The sequence below is a fragment of the Monodelphis domestica genome, chromosome 3 (genome assembly GCF_027887165.1).
Source record: "Monodelphis domestica isolate mMonDom1 chromosome 3, mMonDom1.pri, whole genome shotgun sequence".
In the NCBI taxonomy this organism is placed as follows: domain Eukaryota; kingdom Metazoa; phylum Chordata; class Mammalia; order Didelphimorphia; family Didelphidae; genus Monodelphis; species Monodelphis domestica.
Window position 1 is genome coordinate 115383223 of NC_077229.1, and position 21640 is coordinate 115404862.

A 21640-nucleotide genomic window follows, 5' to 3' on the forward strand; every position below is an offset into this window, starting at 1 on the left:
CCATCCCTTTCATTTTATAGATAAGGAAATTGAGGTTTAGAGATAAAGTAGTAGAATAAGAAGAGGAATTGTGATTTAAATCCAGTTCTCCAACTGCTGATCCAAACCTTATAGGATAATAGATTTAGCTCTAAAACAGACTTGAATGGCCTTTGAGGATAATCGCATTATTTTATAGATGCGGAAACAGGGGCATAGAGGATTAATAATTTGCCAAGGGTCATACTGCTAGCCAGTGTCTCAGGCAGATTTTGAAACCAGAACTTTTTGACTTAAAGTCTAGTGAATCATGTATAAATGCACAATTTCACATTGCTCTTTGTGCTATATCACGTTGCCTTTTCCAGTGTTAAGCTGGAAGTCAAAACTTTTAGTAACTTCCACCTCGTTGTTGCTGGTTCTGCCATCTGGAGCTGTACAGAGTATGCCTCTTCCTGATAATAGCCATACTTGAAGATGGAAACAATGACCCAGTAATATTTCTCTTCTGTAGGCAAATATTCAGATTATCTTTATATGACATCATTCAAATCTATTTACCATTTTGTTTATTTTTCTCTTGATATCCAAAATTTCCCCCCTGAACTTCTTTAGGTGTAACTAGGCTTGGGCATAGAACTATAGATGTGATCCAACTAGGGCAAAGTACAAAAGGAACATGATATTCCTCATTTTGGATACCACATAGCTCAGAGTCTGCAGTTTTGGCCATTGAATCACATGGTTAAAATACTTTGATTATGTCTTTCACTAAACTCTACTGGTATTTTAACCTAAAAAGCCTTCTATCCTTACCTTTTTCATCCATAGTAATGTAATTGATTTTTTAAACCCAGGCACAGGACTTACATTTATAAATAGTAAATTTCTTCTTTTGAGATTTGGCCTATTGCTCTAACTTGATGTAATTTAATTTTGTTTGGTTTGGTTTAATTGGATTCCAAGTCTGTCATCTGGCATATTAGCTTTCTCTGCCAGCTTAGTGTCAGATAAAAATTTGCTAAGCATACCTTCATCAGATTCATTATTTTCATCTAGTATGGCACCAAAACCAAATAAATAAATCCAATAAAAAGTATTGTATCTATTATAGGAAAGGCATTTGCCCTGGCTTTGAAAGGATATGAAAAATAGTTTCTGTACTTAAAGCTTAGAGAAAAGGAATTTATGCTTTGTGGTGGTTACAGAGATGATAGTGGACTGCTGGACTTGGGAGCTAGAAAATCCAAGGATGTGAGCCTCAGATCCAAATCTTTCCTCATATACGAATTAAATATGTGACATTAGGCAAATCACTAGATCTGCCTTATCCTTAGTTTCCTCATTGGCAAAGAAACGAAAATAATGGCACTTTTGGCATAAGGTTGTGAGGACTGAGTAACATAAGAGATATAAAGATCTTTGGAAAACTTAAAACACTATATAGATGCTAGTTATTAATGATGATAATTATTAATATAATTATGCAAATAGATTATCATGACATCTTGATTTTCGAAGTGAGAGAACACAACTATAGGTGTAAGGAAAGATTTCCTATAAGAGATAATATATGAGCTGAGATATCAAAGAAACTAAGGATTCTAAGAAATGAAGATGAGGAAGAAGTCCTTCTAAGGGAAAAGGTTTAGCCTTTACAAAGGCTATTTAGGTAAAAAGAAAGAATACTAAGTTAGAGAACAACCAGGAGCCCTAGTTGAACCTACAGTCTTTTTAATGTAGACTGGAGCCATGGCATACTAAGGGATTTGTATTTTAGACTAGGCAAACTAGGGAGCCATTGAAAGTCCTTAAAGCATGCACAATTGTCAGGTTTGCACTTTAGAAAGGTTAGTTGACCATCATGAGTATAGATTTGCATAGGGGAAGACTAGAGGATGAGAGGTCCATTAGACTACTGCTATATTATTAGTAATAATAACTAATACTTATAGAACATAATTATATATTTATAAATTATATATAATATATTAATATATAAAATTATAACTATGAGAATCAACAACTAGTATTTATGTAATACATTACAAAGTGCCTCACAAATATTATCACATTTGGTCCTCATAAGAACACTGGGAGGTTGGGTCCTATTATTATCCTCATTCTACATAGAGGAAATTGTTAGATTTAAAATAGTTTTGAGCATTAAATAGTTGTAGATAAGAGAGTGGGAGCCATAAACTGTGATAATTAAAATGTTTGGGAGCAAGGGAAATATATAACAATTATGACCACTGAAATATGTTTTCTACTGTGTCTTGGTTTTATATAAATATAAGATGGTCTCCAAGGAATATATTCCCAATTTATGAATATGCCCAAGCCAACTGGGTTTTATAGAGAAATTTAATTTATAATACACTGATTAATCAATAGAAAAAAAGAGAAAGTAAGAAAGGAATAAGAATGAAGGGCCTCAAGCCAATAAGGCCTAGACCTCAGTCCTAAGAGATAAATCAGTCAGTTGGTTTTATCACTCACCCAAGATCTCTCTAGGTAAGGCTTCTCATGCCAACCTCAGGCTCTACCTTAAAGAGAGCCTCCTTTCAAGAAATGTTCCAGAGAATTCTCCTCCTGACTCCTCCTGAGTTCTCCTTCCACAGCCTCCTTCAAGACCTCTCCAGGAGCTCTCCCTCCAGGACCTCTCTCCTCTCAGACCTCCTTCAGAGCATCAACCTCCCCCTCCTTCAGTCCTCAGACTCCACTCTCTTTAAGCAAACAATCTAAGTTCCCTCCCCTCAGTTCTCACATCTACCAATCACTGTCAATGTCTCCCCTGTGCCAATGGTGGCTCTAGCTTAACCCAGGACCGCCCAGAGGTCTGTCCTTTTTGCATATGTCTGTTGAAGGTCATATTCTCAAATAATTAAATCTTGATCTTTGCTGAAGCCCTTCCTAAATCCTGTTACTCTGAGTAGGGTGGGAATTGTAGTTTCCAAGACCTGGTTCTGTCATTCCAAGTATCTCTATTGTATCATTTCTAAAATCAATCATGACTCAAAGAACTTCCTGTTCTATGCTTAAGCATAGGTCAAAGCCCTTTCCATTGTTTAGCAAAAGGTTTCTGTCCTAAAGTAGTCTTAAGTAGGGAGGAGAAGGATCCTCCCATGCCAAGGAGTTTCATATTCCAATAGAGTTCTTACTATCAGTAGGAAATTTTTTTAAGTATGAAATTTCCCAATGGGGAAATTTCCAACATTCATAAGTCTAAGAAATTTTAAGGTTTACAAAATGAAGGCATGAAGAGGTTGAGTAACTTTACCCACATCACCCATCTAATAAGTGTCTAGGCTGAATTTGAACTCAGATTTTCTCAATTCAAGGTCTAGCTTTCTGTTCATAAAACCTAGAAAATTATTCCACATTTTGATAGACCATTTTAAAGCATCGAACACTTAGTTGATTCAGATTCTTCTGCCAGGTAATTGGGAGGATAGAGAAGTAATTCACATTGCAGAAACTATCTCCATGAGGCTTACAGTGCTCCCCTGGACCACAAAGCTACCCAATGTTGATGAGGATTCATGTGAGTTGTGAATGCATGACTGGAGAAAAGAAGATGGAAGTGAGAAATGTTTTGGAGGTTGAGTCAACATTACAATTGACTGGCTATTGGAGTTGCTGATATTGAGAACCAGAATGGGTAGAAGAATGGTGGTGTCTTTTTTTGGAAAGAGGGAAGTAGGAAAATGTGTTATTTTTAAGGGAAAGGTCATGGGATCGTATCTTAAGAGCAAGAAGGGTCCTTAGCACCTCATCTAGCCTATCATTTTCTGTATAAAGATACTGTGATCTAGCATGACAATGAGATATTCCAGACTAGAGCAATAGTGAGCAACAGAACAAGGATTTGAAACTAGGTCCTCTAAGTCCAGTAGGTTTCCACACTACTCCATTTTGCCTCTGATAATAACTTTTATTTTTTGCATTCTGAATTTCAGGTGATTCTGGGACAATCTGGTTCATGGACCTTGGGAGTCATAAAGTCTGAGGTTCCCAAACTGAGGCCCAAATCCTTCCTCAGACACTAATTTTATGATCCTTTGTAAGTCATTAGATCTATCTCAGCCTCAGTTTCCTGATCTATAAAAACAGGAATATTAGCATCTATCTCACAGTGTTGTGAGGATCCAATGAGATAATAGATGTAAAAATCTTTGGAAATCTGCAAACATTTCATATACTAGCTATTAACAAAAATGATAGATTAGTCTATAAATGTTGATTTTAGGAGTGTAAGAACACAAGTAGAATAATACAAAAATATATCCAGCAAGAGATAATGAATAAGCTGAGACTTCAGAATAGAGCTTCTAAAAAATAGAGATAAGGAGGTAGTGCCTTCCAGGAGCAATTTATGAGGCAGGGATAGAAGATACAAGGAAGGCTAGGCCTTGCTTTGTGGCTATATGGAATTATCATAAAATAATTGAATGTTGGAAGCAGAAGGGACTTTAGGGAGCTGCACAGTCCAACTCTCTCATTTGAGGAAGGACTGAGACAGATGAAGAGACTTTCCTTATGTTACCCAGCAATTTAATGGCAAAGATAGGACTAGAATCTTTTTCTCCTTTTTCTTGAGAATGAGTTCTTGCCATTACACTATACTGTACTGTACCCTACTGCCACCAAGCATCAAAAAGGATTACTTTCTGAATATTTCACCTTTTACAACTGTAGCAAAGAAATAGTCAGATGGGCTTTATATGAAAGCTCTACATTAACTTGGTATTTTTCTTTATAGAGAGAAAAAAGAGAAGGTCTTAGTCAAATAAAATCTGCGAGGCAGGAATGATTTTTTTCATTTTGTCATTTTTTTGTAATTACTTCCCTTGGGCTTAGCCTGGTACATTACACATAGTAGGTTCATAATAAATCATTATTCATTTGAAGAGAGTTGGATTGAATTTCATTCCATTCATATATTTCATTGGGACAATGAGTATCATTTTATGAAAGCCTTAACTTTCAGTGAGAGGGATGCAGTAAATTAATTCTAGGAGACTGGCCCTAATCCCTGTGAGTCCAGCAAAAATAAAAATAGCTTAAGAACTTGTAATTGTAGTGGTGTGGGTATTCCTTCCATCACAACAGATCTCAATCTCTTGCAACTTAGTAGATTTTTTTGAAAGTTTGAAAAGCCAAAAAAGATCACCCAGCAGCCAAATAGATATGTTATTATTATACTCATTTTACATATGAGGTAACGGAGATTAGGTATTGCAGTGGATAGAGGTATGGATCTGGAACTAGGAAACCTTAATTCAAATTTGGACACAGATAATTACAAGTCCTATGACTTTGGCTTCCATCTCACTTAACCTGTCTATTATTTGGTTTCAATATATATTAAATAAGGATAATAATACCTATTTTCCAGGACATTGTGAGAATAAAATGAGATAAGTGTTAAAAACGCTGCAAATATTAAAGTGCTATATAAATACTAGTTATTATTATTATTATTGACAAAGAAGATATTAATTTGCCCAGGGTCACATAACCAATGTCTTAGAATATAAACTCAGATCTTCTTGACTTCAAGTTCAACAGTTTATCTATTCCATCAATCACCTGGTTGCCTATGTAAAACCAAGGGTAACCTCTATCCCCAGAAGAATTATCAAAGGAAGATATTGGGAGAGGAAAATAAAGTAATCATATTTTGCATTTATTTAGTGTTTCTAAATAATGATCTCTCAAGTGGAGTTTGGGGCATTGAGTCAAACTGTAGTATAACCCCAAAGGGTGTAAAATCAACTAGAAGATGAAAAGATAGGTCACATTCCACCTTCTCTCATTATGGTGGGATTTTCTTCAACACAACCAGAACTACCCTTTATTGCAGCTGAATGCCACCCCCAACCCCACACATTCTGTCCCCTCCCATGGTATTGAAGCTCCCCCAAATTCTCCCCTTATTTTCTGGGCACTGGGCCCTCAAAGACCCTAACTACAATTCAGGAATTTATTGGGCAGTGACTAAGCAGATAACATTGGGAAAATCACAACCTCTTCCTCCTGCCATATTCTCATGGGGTGGTAGTGGCGGTTGTGATTTTGTGGTTACTGTGGTTTTTATTTATTATTCCAGTTATCCTCAAATGTTTGGAGACCATTGCTTTTAAGATTTACAATTGTTTAGAGAGAGTAGTCACTTCCCCCCTTGGGATCTTTTTTTTTTAATCTGGAAAATAAAGAATTTCCTCAAGAAGCATTGTAATTAGTGTCTATACATTCATGCTACCATAACCAGCCTATGAAAGGGAGGAAATAATGCTGGGGGGCTAGATGCACTGTTGGGAAGGGGGGAAAGCATGATCCATGGTTGGAGTGGCCTAGGATTTTGAGTTCCTCTTTTCTAGGGGTTTGGATGGAGGAGGAATTACTAACTAGACAGGAGAGATGAAAGGAAACATTGGTGGGATAGTTGGAGGCAAGACCTGCTCTTTCTAAGCCATCCCAAATGGGCTGGGCTAGGGCAGAGAAATACCTCATGGAACCTACTAATGGGGAGGGAAGTAGTGGGAAATAAGGGCAAAAGGTAGGTGGGAGTGATACTTTTTAGAGTCTTAATCACAAAGCTAAGGAGTTTATATTTTATTCTCTAACCAATGAGGAGACATGGACAGCGTTTGGTGGGAGAATGGTGTAACAGTGTAAATGTATCTTAGGAAGGTTATTTTGGAAGCTGTGTGAAGGATGGATTAATAATAGAAAAGAATAGAAGCAAGGAATGACAATTAAGAGCACACAGTACTAGAGTGATCCAGACAAGAAATAAAGAGGACCCCTGAGAGCAAAGAGGAGAGTGATTGATACTCTGGAAGCAGAATCAACACGATGTGACAACAAACTGCATATATACTCTAAGGGAGAGGGAAGAGTCAGGAATATTTTTAAGTCACTCATGTGGCTACAAGGAGATTGTGCCCTTGGTAGAATTAGGAAAAAGGAGGACTGTGTTTAAGGAGGAAAAATAATAAATTCTATTTTGGACATGTTCACTTTGAGATGCTTTCATGAGCTCTAATAAAAGATACTGAACAAACAGTTGATTATAATAACAGCATTACTTTGGTATTTGGTCCTATTATTATACCCATTTTGCAGCTGAGGACACTGATGTAAACAAACATTAAGTGACATGAATAAGGTCACACATATGTTAGGTGTCAGAAGCCTTATTTGAACTGAGGTCTTCCTTACTCCAGGCCCAGCACTCTATTCACTTCACCACCTGCTGCCTCTGCAATTTTAGATCTCAAAAGAAGGTGAAGTATAAATGAAGGACTTCTCTGGTTAGAGATAATGCTTGAACTCGTGGGAGCAGATGCACTCTCCAAGAGAAGGAAAATAAGGAAATAGTCAAATGGACCTAGGATAGAACTCTGAAGAACATCCATGCCATGAGAGCAGGAGAGGAAAAAAGCTCACGATTGAGGATCAAAGATACTGGTTCTGAATCTCAGAGCTGGTGGGTATTAGTTTTAGCACCTTGAATAAGTCACTTAACATCTCTAGGCTTCAGTTTCATCATTAGATGCTCCTCTTTGACTTTTGCTATTGAAATTGTTTCCTGATTTAAAATCTATTTCCTGTATATATTACTGCATCTCTCTTCAATGTAAATCTCCACTGGTTATTTCTGCCAGCTTTAATTTATGACACGGCTCTCATTCTCCTGAAATGAAATTATCCTCTAACTTGGAGACTTTTGCAAATTACTTTAAAGCTATTATAGATCTTTCCTTCCAGAATGATAGTAAAAATGTTATGTAAAATTGCCAGGATTTCTTGAAAGGTGGGATTCATTGAAATCCCACTGGATACTTCTGAGGCTTCTCACAAAATTAATCTTTTCATTCCTTTCCCTATTGACATTTTAATTTTAATCATCCTGCTTTCGCCAAGTGCAGTCCTCCGCTTTCACCTTCCATCGTGGATCATTTTAGTGTCTGGTATGCTAGAGTTTCCATGAGAGGCTGAGATGGTCTTAGTAATGCTAAGTTGTTGGCTGGCTTCCAGATTGGAGTGTGTTCTCTCAACTGTTCCACTGACCTTGAGGCAAAATACTTCATCTCTGTTATTAATGTCTCAGAAAACTTCTTCAGGAGGGACTGACTGTCCAGGAAGATGAGTGGAATCATCTGTATATAGTTACCTAGGAGGGGAAGACAAGGTGCCTCCATTATCTCTTTCCTGATCAATCTCAGCTCTTTAATTAGTGGAGGTCTAAAGGAAGAAAAAAGAAGAAAAGTAAACTTGTGTTGAGGTGTAGAATGAAAGATATGATTGACTTCTACCAATCACTTTGACTCAGTTTGTGGGATGAATTTTCCTTGTAAAAGTACCTTGGACAAAATAGATATATTTTTTAAATTTTATATTTATTTATTTTTTAACAATTACATTTAATAAATTTACACACACGCTTTCCTGAGTTACGTGAGCTAACTTGTCTCCCTCCATCCCTTTCCTTCCCCAACCTGCTGGCAAGTGATTCAACCTGGGTTATACATGTATTATCATGAAAAACAAAGTTCCATATTACTCACAAAATAGATATTTGATAAATAAGAATTAAATTGCAGTGTTTTATACTGAATTGAAAAGTGGACTTAAGTAAGTTAGAACCTAGAGAAGCATTAAAAAGTCCTCCAGAAAGAGGAGGAAGGGTACTCAAAATAATATAATTTTCAACCATGTGAAGGAACTGGTGACCTAGAAAGGAAAATATTCGAAGAGGTGGGATTGATTGTTATCTTTAATGTTTTTTTCCATGAAAAGGAGAGTAGACTCTTTATATGTGGCTTCCATAGTTAAATGTTATTTTTAGAGTAGGGGGTAATGTTTTAAGTTTAGATTAAACGAATTAACTCTTTTTTAATTACAAAAAAGTAAAACAACATTGTCCCTATTCTTTTTTTTTTAACTCTTATCTTCTGTCTTAGAATCAATACTGGGTATTGATTCTAAGGCAGAAGAGTGGTAAGGGCTAGGCAATGGGGGTCAAGTGACTTGCCCAGGGTCACACAGCTAGGAAGTGTCTAAGGTCATATTTGAACCCAGGACATCCTATCTCTGGGCCTGATTCACTGAGCCACCCAGCTGCCTCTCATTGTCCCTATTCTTAAACAGTTTGTTCTTTGATGAGGAAAGGCAGTGTGATTTGGTGAAAATAACATTCATTTTAGAGTGTGAAGACTCAGGTTTATAAACCTGTACAGCCAAACCACACAGGTTATAAATGCAGTTTGCATAACCTTTTTAAATGCATACTATATGGGGTAATTTAATTCAGTAATCCTGATGTCAGAACTGAAAGGAATGTGAAAATTTTTTTTTAGTTTGTAGGGACAAGCAACCCCTCTCACTCCTAAGATTTATTTGGGGTCATTGTAATATATTACATATTGTAATATATTGTAAGATAATAGATTTGAGTAATATGTGTGAGTTCTTAAATAGAGACATAAAGTATGTGAGAGGTTGGCTAGGAGGAAAGAGTAGGCATAAGTTACAGCATACATTTATGATGGAATATTACTTGTGCCATAAAAAGGAGGATCAGGTAAATTAAAAAATATAGAAAAACCTACACGAAATTATGAAGAGTGAAATGAACAGATAAAAGAGAATGTCATATATAGCAAAAGCAATATTATTTGAAAAATGATTTGTCTGTGTCCACCTCCAGAGAAAGAATTAGTACATAGAAACAAGTAAGACATGGCTTTATACATACATATAACTTTTTTTTTGATAATGTGTTCTCTAGTGCAGGAAAGATCAGGGGGTTAGGAGATACTTGGGAATTTTAATGTAATAAGCAAACAAATTAAATAAAAAGGAACTTTGGAAATCAGCAAAAGTAGCAGTGGAAGGACTGAGTTCCCATTACTATCCTGGACTTAAAACCTGATTAGAAAGAATCAATGTCATAGGAGAAAATAGGTGAAAGGAACATTTGAAAGGAGGAAGTAAAACAGGAAGCAGAGAAGGAAGAGATCAAAGAGGGCCATCTGACCTCTATTATTCCATGAAAGTTTCAGCCTATTGAAAGAAAAGGTCTCTCTTTTTCCCAAACTCTCTTCTTGTCCTGTGGTAGATGCTGTAATTCATAGGTATCAAAGTTATAGTCCATAAAATTCCCATGTATGGGCCACAAGATTAAAAAGTATTTGGAGAATGTTTAACAAAATAAATAAAAAATATAACCAAGAATGTTGATTTATGGTTTTCTAAATCAATATGCTGTCTACAGGGTTCAATTTTATTTTAGTTCTTGACACCACTGCTAAAATGTTTTCTGCATATTTCTTTATCTAAGCATTTCCTGTATTTTCATTTTTGCATCAAACATAAAAGCAAGGATTAGCTAGAGATGAGCAAAAATCTAAATTAGAGCAATGGACCAAATTTCTTTTGGAATATTATTTTTTCCTACCTAAGAGTTATGCGTAATTATAATTGTATTAATAGCTTTTCTTATAATACAAGCTCCATAAAACAAAGAAAGAGACCACATGGACAATAGGAACATTATATATTTTCCATAGGCTAGAATAATTTTTTTTCTAACCATCTATAAGTGTTTAAATCTCCAGAGATAAAGACAAAAGGATGAAAAAGATGATGACATGGGAAAAGATTTTACCCTAAACTTGTGTCAAACTTATAGGGACCTCTTAACCATATATATAACCCCTGAGGACTTCATATTAATTTAGAAAAATATTTATTAGCATCATCTGTCTTCTATTATATTTTTATTAATTTTGTTAAATATTTCCATATTGCACTTTAATCTGTTTCCAATTTGTTACAATGTAACACACCTTGTATTTGATACCTCTACCCTAAACTACCCTAGGGAAGAGAAAGAAAAGACTTGCCTAGGACTCAAGTTGACCAATTGAGTAGTTGAAAGGGATTAGAAAAGAAGGAGGACCCAGCAGTCAATTCTACATTCTACAACAATTCCCAATAGTGTTACAATTCAATCCCATGAATTTCAATATTCTCCTCTGTAAAATGAGATGGAGCTAGATGGTTTCTAAGACCCTTCTCAGCACAAATTCTTATGATCATCCATGATAAATTGCCACAAAAGAACACAAAATGCAGATTATTGTGGCTTGACTAGCGAAGGTCTTGTGATTTTAAGTCCTGCACCGTTCCCACTGTACTCTGAGCCTTCTCTGCTATTTCATACACTGTATCCCCGACAAGATTTGTCATTTCTTGAAGAGTCAGAAGATATACTTTATTGCTTCTGGTTGTTCTTTACAATATCAATTCAGTCTAGATCTATAAGTAGGGACTCAATGATTCTGGTAAAATTTAGTGCAATCCTTCAAAATGGTAGAATAGGAGTAGCATCACATATATAAGGTACAGAACATATTTACTGCCATTGAGTCAAATTTTTAGATTTTATTTTTAAGATATTTTAAATTTTTCCCCTACTTACATGTAAAAACAGTTTCCAAAATTTTTCAAGGAATACTGGGTTTGACAAAAAAAGGAATACTGAGTTTCAAATACTCTTTCCTCCTTCTTTCCACCCCAACCCCCAACCTCATTGAGATGGTAAGCAATCTCATATAAATTTTACATGTGTGATCATTTGAAACATTTTTCCATGTTATTCTCTTTGTGAAGGGAAATTCAAATAGAAAAAATGAGAAAATAAAAAAAGTTTGATTTGATCTGGATATAACTCTGTTCTTTTTCTGGAAGCATATGAACATTTTTTACTATGAGTCCTTTGGGATTGTTTTGGATTATTGTACAGCAGAAAATATCTGTTATCCACAGTTGTTGATTGTAAAGTATTTCTGTCACTGCACAGTATGCACCTGGTTCTGCTTATTTCACTCTGCATCCATTTGTATAAGTCTTTCCATATTTTTCTGAGCTCCTCCTGCTTGTCATTTTTATTAGGATAATAGTATAATAGTATTCTATTATAATCATATACTATAACTTACTCATCCCTTCCCCCATTGATGGGGATCATCTCATTTTTCAAATCTTTGTCCCCCTAAAAAGAGCTCCTTTAGATATTTTTGTACTGATAGATCCTTCCCCCTTTTTTATCTCTTTGGGATATAAACTTATTAATAGTATTGTTGTGTCAAAGGGCATGTTCTGTTATAGAGTTCTTTAGGCATAGGTCCTTATTACTCTCCTGAATGATTGAATCAGTTCACAAGTTCCCTAACAGTGCATTCATGTCCCAGCTTTCCCACATCCCCTCTAAGTTTTGTTATTTTATTTTTTGATCATAATAACCAATATTATAGGTGTGGGGTCATATGTCACAGTTGTTTTAGTTTACATTTCTCTTAATAATAGTGACTTGGAGCATTTTTGAATGACTATAGAGATTTTTAATAACATTGAGAGCTGCATCTTCATATCCATTCACCATTTATCAACTGGCAAATGACATATTTTTACATATTTAACTCATTTCATTATGTTTTTCAGAAATGATTCCTTTAATAGTCTTGTAAATTTTTTGTATCATTATGATTACAATGTATTACTTTCCCTCTTACTTACCCATCTAGTTTTTGACCTCCAAATCCCCCAATTTCCTTTTTATTCTATCAGCACCACCTACTTCTCTTATTTCCATTCCATTTCCACTTTCCTGTAAAGATAAGATAGCTTTCATATCCAGTTGATTGTGTAAGTTCTTCCCTCACTAATTCAATTCAGATTTAGAGTAAGGTTCACATACACTCCTTTCCATCTCCCTCATCTCCACCTACATTGTGAACTCTCTTTCATGACTTTTTTATGTGAGATAATTTGCCTCATTCTATTTTCTCTCCCCCCTCCTCTCATTACATCCCTCCTTTTCATGTCTTAATTTGATTTGATTTTTTATATCATCCCCTCATATTCAACTCATGCCCCTCCCTCTGCTTATGTATGCTCACCCTAACTGTCCTAATAATGAGTTCTTTGGCAATATAAGACATATCTCCCCATGCATAGATGTACACTGTTTTAACTTATTGAATGTCTTTTGATTTCTCTTTCCTATTTACCTTTTTGTGGTTCTCTTGAATCTTGTATTTGAGAATCAAATTGTACATTCATCTCTGTTTTTTTCATCAGAGATGTTTAAAAGTCCTCTATTTCATTGAATACCCATTTTTTCCTCTGAAGGATTATGCTCAGTTTTGATGGGCAAGTGATTCTTGGTTAAATTGTAGTTCCTTTTCCCTCTGGAATATCATATTTCAAGCTCTTCAATCCTTTAATGTTGAAGCTAATAAGCCTTGTGTTATCCTGACTGTGGCACTACAATATTAGAATTGTTTCTTTTTGGCTGCTTGTAATATTTTCTCCTTGACCCTGGGAGTTTCAGAATTTGGCTATAATATTCCTTGGAGTTATCCTTTTGAGATCTCTTTCAGGACATAATCAGTGGATTCTTCCAATTTCTATTTTATCCTCTGGTTCTAGAATAATAGGACATTTTTCCTTGATAATTCCTTAAAAGATGATATCCAAGCTCTTTTTTATCATGGCTTTCCACTAGTCCAATAATTCATATATTAACTCTCCTGGGTTTATTTTCTAGGTCATTTGTTTTTCCCATGAGATATTTCACTTTTTCTTCCATTTTCTCATTCATTTTTTAACTTTTTTATTGTTTCTTGATGTCTCAAGGAGTCATTACCTTCTAGTTGCCCAAATGTAATATTTAAGATATGATTTTCTTGAGTGAGTTTTGGTACCTCCTTTTCAAATTGAACAACTCTTCTTTTTTAAAGAAATTCTCTTCTTTTGATTTTTTATGCCCCCTTTAAGAATTTAACTATTTTTTAAATATTAATTTTTTCACCATATTTATACCTCCTTTACCAAGCCATTGACTTTTTTCATGATTTTCTCATATCATTCTAATTTCACTTCCCAATTTTTCTTCTACCTCTCTTATTTTATTTTAAAAATATTTTAGATCCTCTAATAATTCTTTATAGGCTTGAGAGTAATTTGTATTTTTCTTGGAGCCTTTGGATGCAGTAGTATTGACTTTGTTATTTTCTGAGTTTGAGTCTACAATGTCATCAAAATAACTTTTGTTGTTGAATTGTTTTTAATTGTTTTTTGTTCATTTTCCTATGTTTTTCTTTTTGTTGGCCTCTGTAACTGTAGAGAAGGTAGCACTATTCCAAGCTTTAGGTCTTTTTGAAGCTACCTTTAGAGCACTTGGAATTTATCTGCTTTCAATTTTTCCAAGGTGTTAGGATATAAAGAGTGGTAGATTTGATCTTCTCCTGGTATGTGATTTGATCTGTTAGTAATCCCAAACTTTCTTTTATGCCTTAGAACTATGACTAGGTTCCTCTACTCCCCTGGGTCTTAAATATATATACTGGTTATATACTGGTGCTCCTCCTCACCCTGTGACTATACCCCAGGACTGTGACCTGGTTCTGTATATGGTCAATAGGATAAGAGTCTTGCAACCAGAGTTAGCAAAGGGTCCCCTGTAATCTTCTGAGCAGTTATCAGACTTCTTCCCATTTGTGGCTGAGAATTCTTAAAGCCTTTCTTTCTGCTTCAGCTAGGCCCAAGGCCAATTACCTTGGTGGGGTCTGCCCTGAAACTTTAGGCTCCACCTCCACCCCTATGAACTAGATTCCTCCTGCCAGCCTTCTTTTTTTATTTCTTTTTTTTTATTTTTTGCCAGCCTTCTAAGTTGTTTTGAGCTGAAAAATTACCTCACTTTGTCTTTTTTGTGGATCTTTCTTGGAGCTCCATAATTCATTTTGAGATATTATATCATAATTTTGGGGAGAGTAATTTGGTAGAAATGAGATGAGTCCCTGTACCTTCTCTGCCATCTTGACTCTGCCCCCAACTCCACTGAATCACTTCTGAAGAAATAAAAAAGCATATTCCTCCTTCCAATTCAACCAAAATTTCCTTGATTGTATATGTGGGTTATAGCTAGAGTAATAGTCCTCCTGTTATCCTTTTAAAGCAATTGCATACTCTCACCCAAGAGGAATCAATAAAAACCTGTTAAATCATAAGGATAGTGTCAAGAATCCCATATTCTTTTATGGGTCTATGTGTAAGCTGACACTGCCATTTTATGAAGCATGTCATGGTTTGTTGGACACTGCTCAAAGATGCAATTTCTGAGGCAGTCAGAGGTGCCTTCTCTTTCTCAATTGTCTTTGGATCACTTGGCATATGGCCAGATTTTCATTTCATTTCCTATACCACAATTTCCATATCTTTAATCATTTTATAAGAATCCTAGTAATTTGGTTTCTTAGCATATAATTGTGTATGTATATATGTGTGTGCTTGCATATATGTATGTATTAATATGTGTGTGTGTGTGTATATATATATATATATATATATATATATATATATATATACAGCCTAACTAATATTAAAAGCTTATATATAGTACTTCATAGTTTAGGAAACACTTTGAACCCTTTAGTCCTATAAAATAAATAGGGCAAATGAGGAAACTGAGACCCAGAAAGGTAAACTCGATTGATAGGATTCAAACACATTTCAAAAGAAATAATGAAGGCCTGAATTAGAAGCCACTTGTTAAACACTGAGCTAAACTATTGGTATGACTAAACAATAACCAGTTACATAGAAAACTCATTCAAAACAGATACAACACAAACCGAGAATGGGAAAGGTATTAGTTACTGGATGACTAGGAAAAGCCTTCTTGAAAAGTCAGCTTTGAATTATATCTTAAAGCACTAATGTCAAACTCAAATAAAAAAGGGCTACTAAAGTGTACCTAAAGATTCTCTTGGTATCATATTTGACTTTGAAAACCAAATATTAGCATTTTCTATGTTCTATTGTATTTTAATTTGTCAAACATTTCCCAATTGTATTTTAATCTGGTTCCTGGTCACATTTAGGAATATCTTCTATCTTTAAGGAAATCAGGTTCTGCAGGAGAGAAAGAGGAAGAGGGTGTACATTCTAGGGATAGGGGATAGTGAATTTTAGACACAGATTTGGGAAATGTAATATAATCTTGAGGAACAGGAAGAAGGACAGTTTGGCTAAACTAAGGAGTGTATGGATGAGAACAATATACAATAAGGCTGGAAAGGTAAGGTAGGAACAAATTATGAATGACTCTAAATATCAAACAAGTTTTCCTTGATCCCCAAGGTGATAGGGAGGTATCAAAGTCCATGGGGTAGTATAGATGTCATGGTCATGGGCCATGCCTATAATTTAGAAAATTCATTCTGGCATCTTGGTAGAAAATGGATCACTACATAAAGCTACCTCTTTTGTTCATTACTCTTTTCTTTTTCTTACTCTTCCCAAGATCCTCTGATTCATCCCTGTTTTCTTGTCCTGTTATAGTCTCAACAATATCTTTCAATAAAAATTGTCAAATAGAGTTCAATCAAAATGCTATGAACATTTCCTCTTGTTCTCTTGACTTTACATGTATATATTGGTGTCTGCAGGGTCTCCACTGAGTTGTTGTTGTATACAGTGCCTCCACTAAGGCACATTTCTTGATAGCTTTTACATTGCTTCTCTTGAAATATTCCTCATTTGTAATATTTTTAAATACAGTTCTATATTTCTATTCATAATAACCATCCAGTTAGGTCCATCCTCCAAATTCTATTATTAATGAGTTTCAGAAGGACACTGAGCAATTTAGTGACTTGACAAAGGATCACGAAGCCAGTTTGTGTTAGTGGCAGGATTTGAACATATCTACTTGACTCAGAAGCCAATACAATCCATACCTTACTTGCTTGGTCTAATTCTTCATCCTAGAACTAGAAGAGAATTGTGTTATTTCTCCTCCAGAAGCTTAGAATTAATTTTAGTCCTCACCATGGAGTCTATCTGTTACTGGTGAAAAAAGATTTTTCATTCTGTTTACCCATCCCATCTGTTGCATTCTTCCTTCCATCATTGTTTTATTATGGGAAAACCTCTTAAATATGGTATAAGGCCATTCCTAATTCTAATTCTAAGAGTTTTCCTCCCTGAAAATTCCTTTGTATTTGCTTTATATACATTTCTATTTATTTATCTGTGTATACATTGTTTTATCACAATAAAAAGTCTAGATAGAATGTTGGATTTAAAGGCAGGAAGATAAAGAGTATAAATCTTAACTTATGAGCTTGCCAATCATGCAAATGTGGACAAATTACTTGATGTCCTTCAAGTTTAATTTATTCAACCAAAGTTGTACCCTCCAAATTGTCATCTGTAAAATGGGGATGATAATTGCACCTACCTTTCATGTTTGTTGTAGGATTCAAGTGAGATTGCTAACATTATCATCATCATCATCATCCTCACCACTATCATCAGCATCATCATCATCATTTCCAATAGAGCACTTCTTTCCATTGCCCTTCAATGAATCTCTGTGATGTTGTTCTTTAGACATTCTATCTCATCTGTTTCCAAAATACTTGTTAACTCCTCTTAAGAACTTTGCCTTTAAATGACTTTACTAGAAAATTAGTTGTACCTCTTTTTCCTGACCTTGATGCATGATATACCTCTGCATTTACTCCTATTTTATACACTGGTTCCACAGCCCCACACTTTACATAAAGGGTCTCTTCTGTAGCTGTAGGGATGCTTTCTTTATTGGACTGTTCCACATAATTAATCTCTATTTTCTATTCCTGTTTGGCTCCTACTGAGTATATAGCCATTTAATTCCTCTCTTCCTGGACATTTTGTCTCTCGTACATGCTATCTTTATTCTACTAATTTTTTTTTCAAAAAGGTATTTCAGGTTCTTTTTTATTTATCTTTCCATCACGCACATTCCTCTGGTGCAGATGGTGCATGCTGTGCAAATTATCCCAAAGCTACTTCTTCAAAAATCTAAAAAAAAAAAAAAAGCATAGGGGCATCTAATCCTAGCACACATATCTAAGGTACAAAGTATAAAGGTTACATAAAAACATGTTTTAGCTAATTTTTCCTTACTTCTTTTCATATTCCTATTCTTCCATTCTTTCTTACTAATAAAATATATAATATCTACAAATTTTCCACCAAAGCCTCTTTTGTCTCTATGGTTTTTATAAATAACCTCTTTAGAGAGGCAGAGCCAATATGATTGATCAAACACAGCAACTCTATTGGATATTCCCAACATTCTCCTCTAAGCAACTTTAAAATGGCTCAAAACAAATCCTGGAATGTGTAAGGATAATTTTAGCTTTGTGACCTAATCTAAATTAATTTGGTTGCCAGAGAAAATCCCCAATAAAATACCCATGTCAGTCTGAAAATTTATGGTGATTTTAATTAATATAGAGGGAAGGGATTAAGGAGAAGAGAGTGAAAGAGGGCATAGGATTTCTCCCACCTGGCCTGTGCTAGGGGGAGTTCAAAGACCTCCAGCATGAGGTCTAAGTGTTTGGAAGGTAAAGGAGAAAGAATCAGCCTAAACCTCTAGAGAGATCAGTGAAGATGCCTCACCTGAACTAGGCTACTAAGCTTCTCCCAGTATAGTATCAAGGAAAACTAACTGCTAAACCTGGACAATAGCTTCCACCGTGCCAAGATGCCGAAATGCTCAGCAAGCTGCCACCAGAGCCACCTTTCCACAAAAAGAGACCAGAGAGAGGAAGTGATGCAAAAATATATAGATGGTTTTTACATCACATTCCTGTGTCTCACATGTACTAATGGTAGCTTAAGCTTGACTTAGGACAGCCCTGGGATCTGTCAGTTGTTTCTGATTTGTCATTTGCTAGCACATGTCTGGCATAGGCCATCCTCCTAAATATTTAATCCTTAAGTATGGGTGTAGACATTCCTGTTTTTGTTAGATTAAGTAGGGTAGAGTAATCTAAAGTTCACAAATGGCAGAGAAAACAAAACATCAGAGTGAGAGAATTTTTGTTCTCAAGACAAATTAGGAGGTTGGCAGGAGAGTTCTGTGACATGGGCAGAAGTTATCTCAGATCAATGAATTCAGTATTCAATTGAAAAAAAAGGAAAAGTACAAATTTAAAGTCTCCAATTAAACACAAAAATGGAACTCCCAAATTCAAAGGAGAAATTAATAAAATTGAAAGAAAACCATTGAAGTTACAGAATTAGGAGCTGGTTTTATGGGGGGGGGTTGACAATTAAATGGATAAACCATTCATTAATTTTTTAAATGAAGAAAATTATTAGTACCAAAAATGGAAAAAAGACTAATGAAGATGGAATTAAAGCAATTATTAGGAATTATTTAGCTCAATAAATCTGGTAATCTAAGTGAAATTGTTGAATATTTTAAAAAGTATAAATTTCCAGATTAACAGAAGAGAAAAGAAAATATTTAAATGACCCTATCTTAGAAAAATAAATTGAACAAATCATCAATTATCTTTCTAAGAAAAAGTCCTCTAGGTTTGGATGAATTCACATCCAAATGTTCTACCAAACATTTAAAGAAAAATTAATTTTAATACTATATAAACTATTTGAGAAAATTGTCAAAGAAGGAATCCTATCAAATTCCCCTTATGACAAAAATATTTTGTTGATCCTTAGCTCAGAAGAGCAAAAACAAAGTAAAGTATAGAAAATTTTCCATAATAAATATTGATGCAACATTTAAAAATAAATACTAGCAAGAAGAGTACAGTGATATATCACAAAGATCATATGCTATCTCCAGGTGGGATTATATTAAGAATAGAGAGATGCTTCAATATTAGGAAAACTATCAGTAAAATTGATCATATCAGTAACAAAATGAATAAAAATCATATGATTATTTCAATACATGCAGAAAAGCCTCTTGATATATAATAATATAATACTCATTCCTATTATAAAAACAAAACACTAGAAAACATAGAGGAGAAATGGATTTTTCCTTAAAATGATAATTGGTATCTATCTAAAACCATTAGCAAACATTATTTGTAATGGGGATAAGTTAGATGCCTTCCCAAAAATATTAGAAGTGAAACAAAGATACCCATGTTCACCCCAATCATTTAATATCATGCTAGAAATGCTATCAACAAGACAAGAAAAGGAAATTGAAGGAAATAGAAAAAAAATGAGGAAAATAACTGCCACTCTTTATAGATGATATGATGGTATGATTAAAGAATCAACTAAGAAACTAGTTGTAATGATTAAAAACAATTTGAATAAAGTTCCAGGACATAAAATAATCCCACAAAAGTTACCAGTATTTCTGTATGTAACCATTAAAATACAGAAGAAAAAGTTTGAGAAATTCCACTTAAGTGCATATGGATAGTTTCAGAAAAATCTGAGAATTATATCAACTAATGAAAGTTAAATATGTAATCAGGAGATCATTGTACACAGTGACAGCAATATGAAATAATAATCAATAGTGAATTACTTAGCTATTCTCAGCAAAACAATGAAATCATACATTTATAAATGATTCACTAGACATTAAGTCAAAAAGTCCTGGTTTCAAAATCTGCCTGAGATACTTGCTAGCATTCTGATCCATGGCAAATTACTAATTCTCTATGTACCTGTTTCCTTATCTATAAAATGATGAGATTATCCTCACTGGCCATTCAGATTTGTTTCAGAGCTAAATCTATTATCCTATGAGGTCATGATTGGCAGTCAGAGAACTGGATTCAAATTATATTTTCTTTCATGATTCAACTACTTAATTTCACTAGACCTCAATTTCCTTATGTATAAAATGAAAGGGATGGACTAGATGACCTCCAATGTAAGTTTTAGCTCCAAAGGAATGATCCTAAGTTTTCACAAATTATAAAAATCTCTATGGTACTACCTCACACCTATTAGATTAGCTAATATGACAGAAAAGGAAATGATGAATCTTGGAGGGAATGTGGAAAAAAATGGGAATTCAATGCATTGTTGGTTGTGAACTGATCCAACCATTGTGGAAAGCAGTTTGAACTATGCTAAAAGAACTATAAAGCTGTGAATAATATCACTCTTAGGTCTTGTATCCCAAAAATATCAAAGAAAATGGAAAAGATCTATTTTTATAAAAACAGTTCTAGCCTCCCTTTTTGACCACAGATAACTTTGATTTCATCTGAAAATGACCTTATATTATTTAACCATTTTTCCATTGGAGAATGACTTATATTTTTAAAAATTCAACTTAGTTCTCTATATATTTGATAAAGAAGACCTTTATCAGGGATACTTACTGTAAATTTTTTCCCAGCTTTCTGCTTTTCTTCTTTGTACAAAATCTTTTAATTTAATATAATCAGAATTATCTATTGTATATCCTATAATGTTCTCTGTCTCTTATTTGGTCATAAATTCTTCCCTTCTCCATATATCTGACAGATAAACTTTTCCATGCTCCCTTTATTTGCTTATTGTGTTACTCTTTATGTCTAAATAATCAAAATGACTAATACAAAAATATGTTTTTCATTACTACATATATATAATTGATATCACATTTCTTGCTTTCACAACGAGTAGAGGATTGATAGAATGAAGAGAAGGGAGTTTGTAACCCAAGTTTCTAAAAAAAGAAATGTTAAAATTAATTGTTTTAAAGAGAGGTAAAAACTAATCAGTTTCCCTTCTGATTATCAGTTGTACACTGAATATGGCT

At 34.4% G+C, this 21640-nt stretch overlaps 1 protein-coding gene across 1 annotated transcript in view; it reads left to right on the forward strand.

Moving 5' to 3' along the window:
• COL22A1 (collagen type XXII alpha 1 chain) overlaps positions 1-21640 on the forward strand; it is a 564322-nt gene that overhangs the window by 339391 nt on the left and 203291 nt on the right. The gene's annotated exons all lie outside the window — the stretch shown is intronic.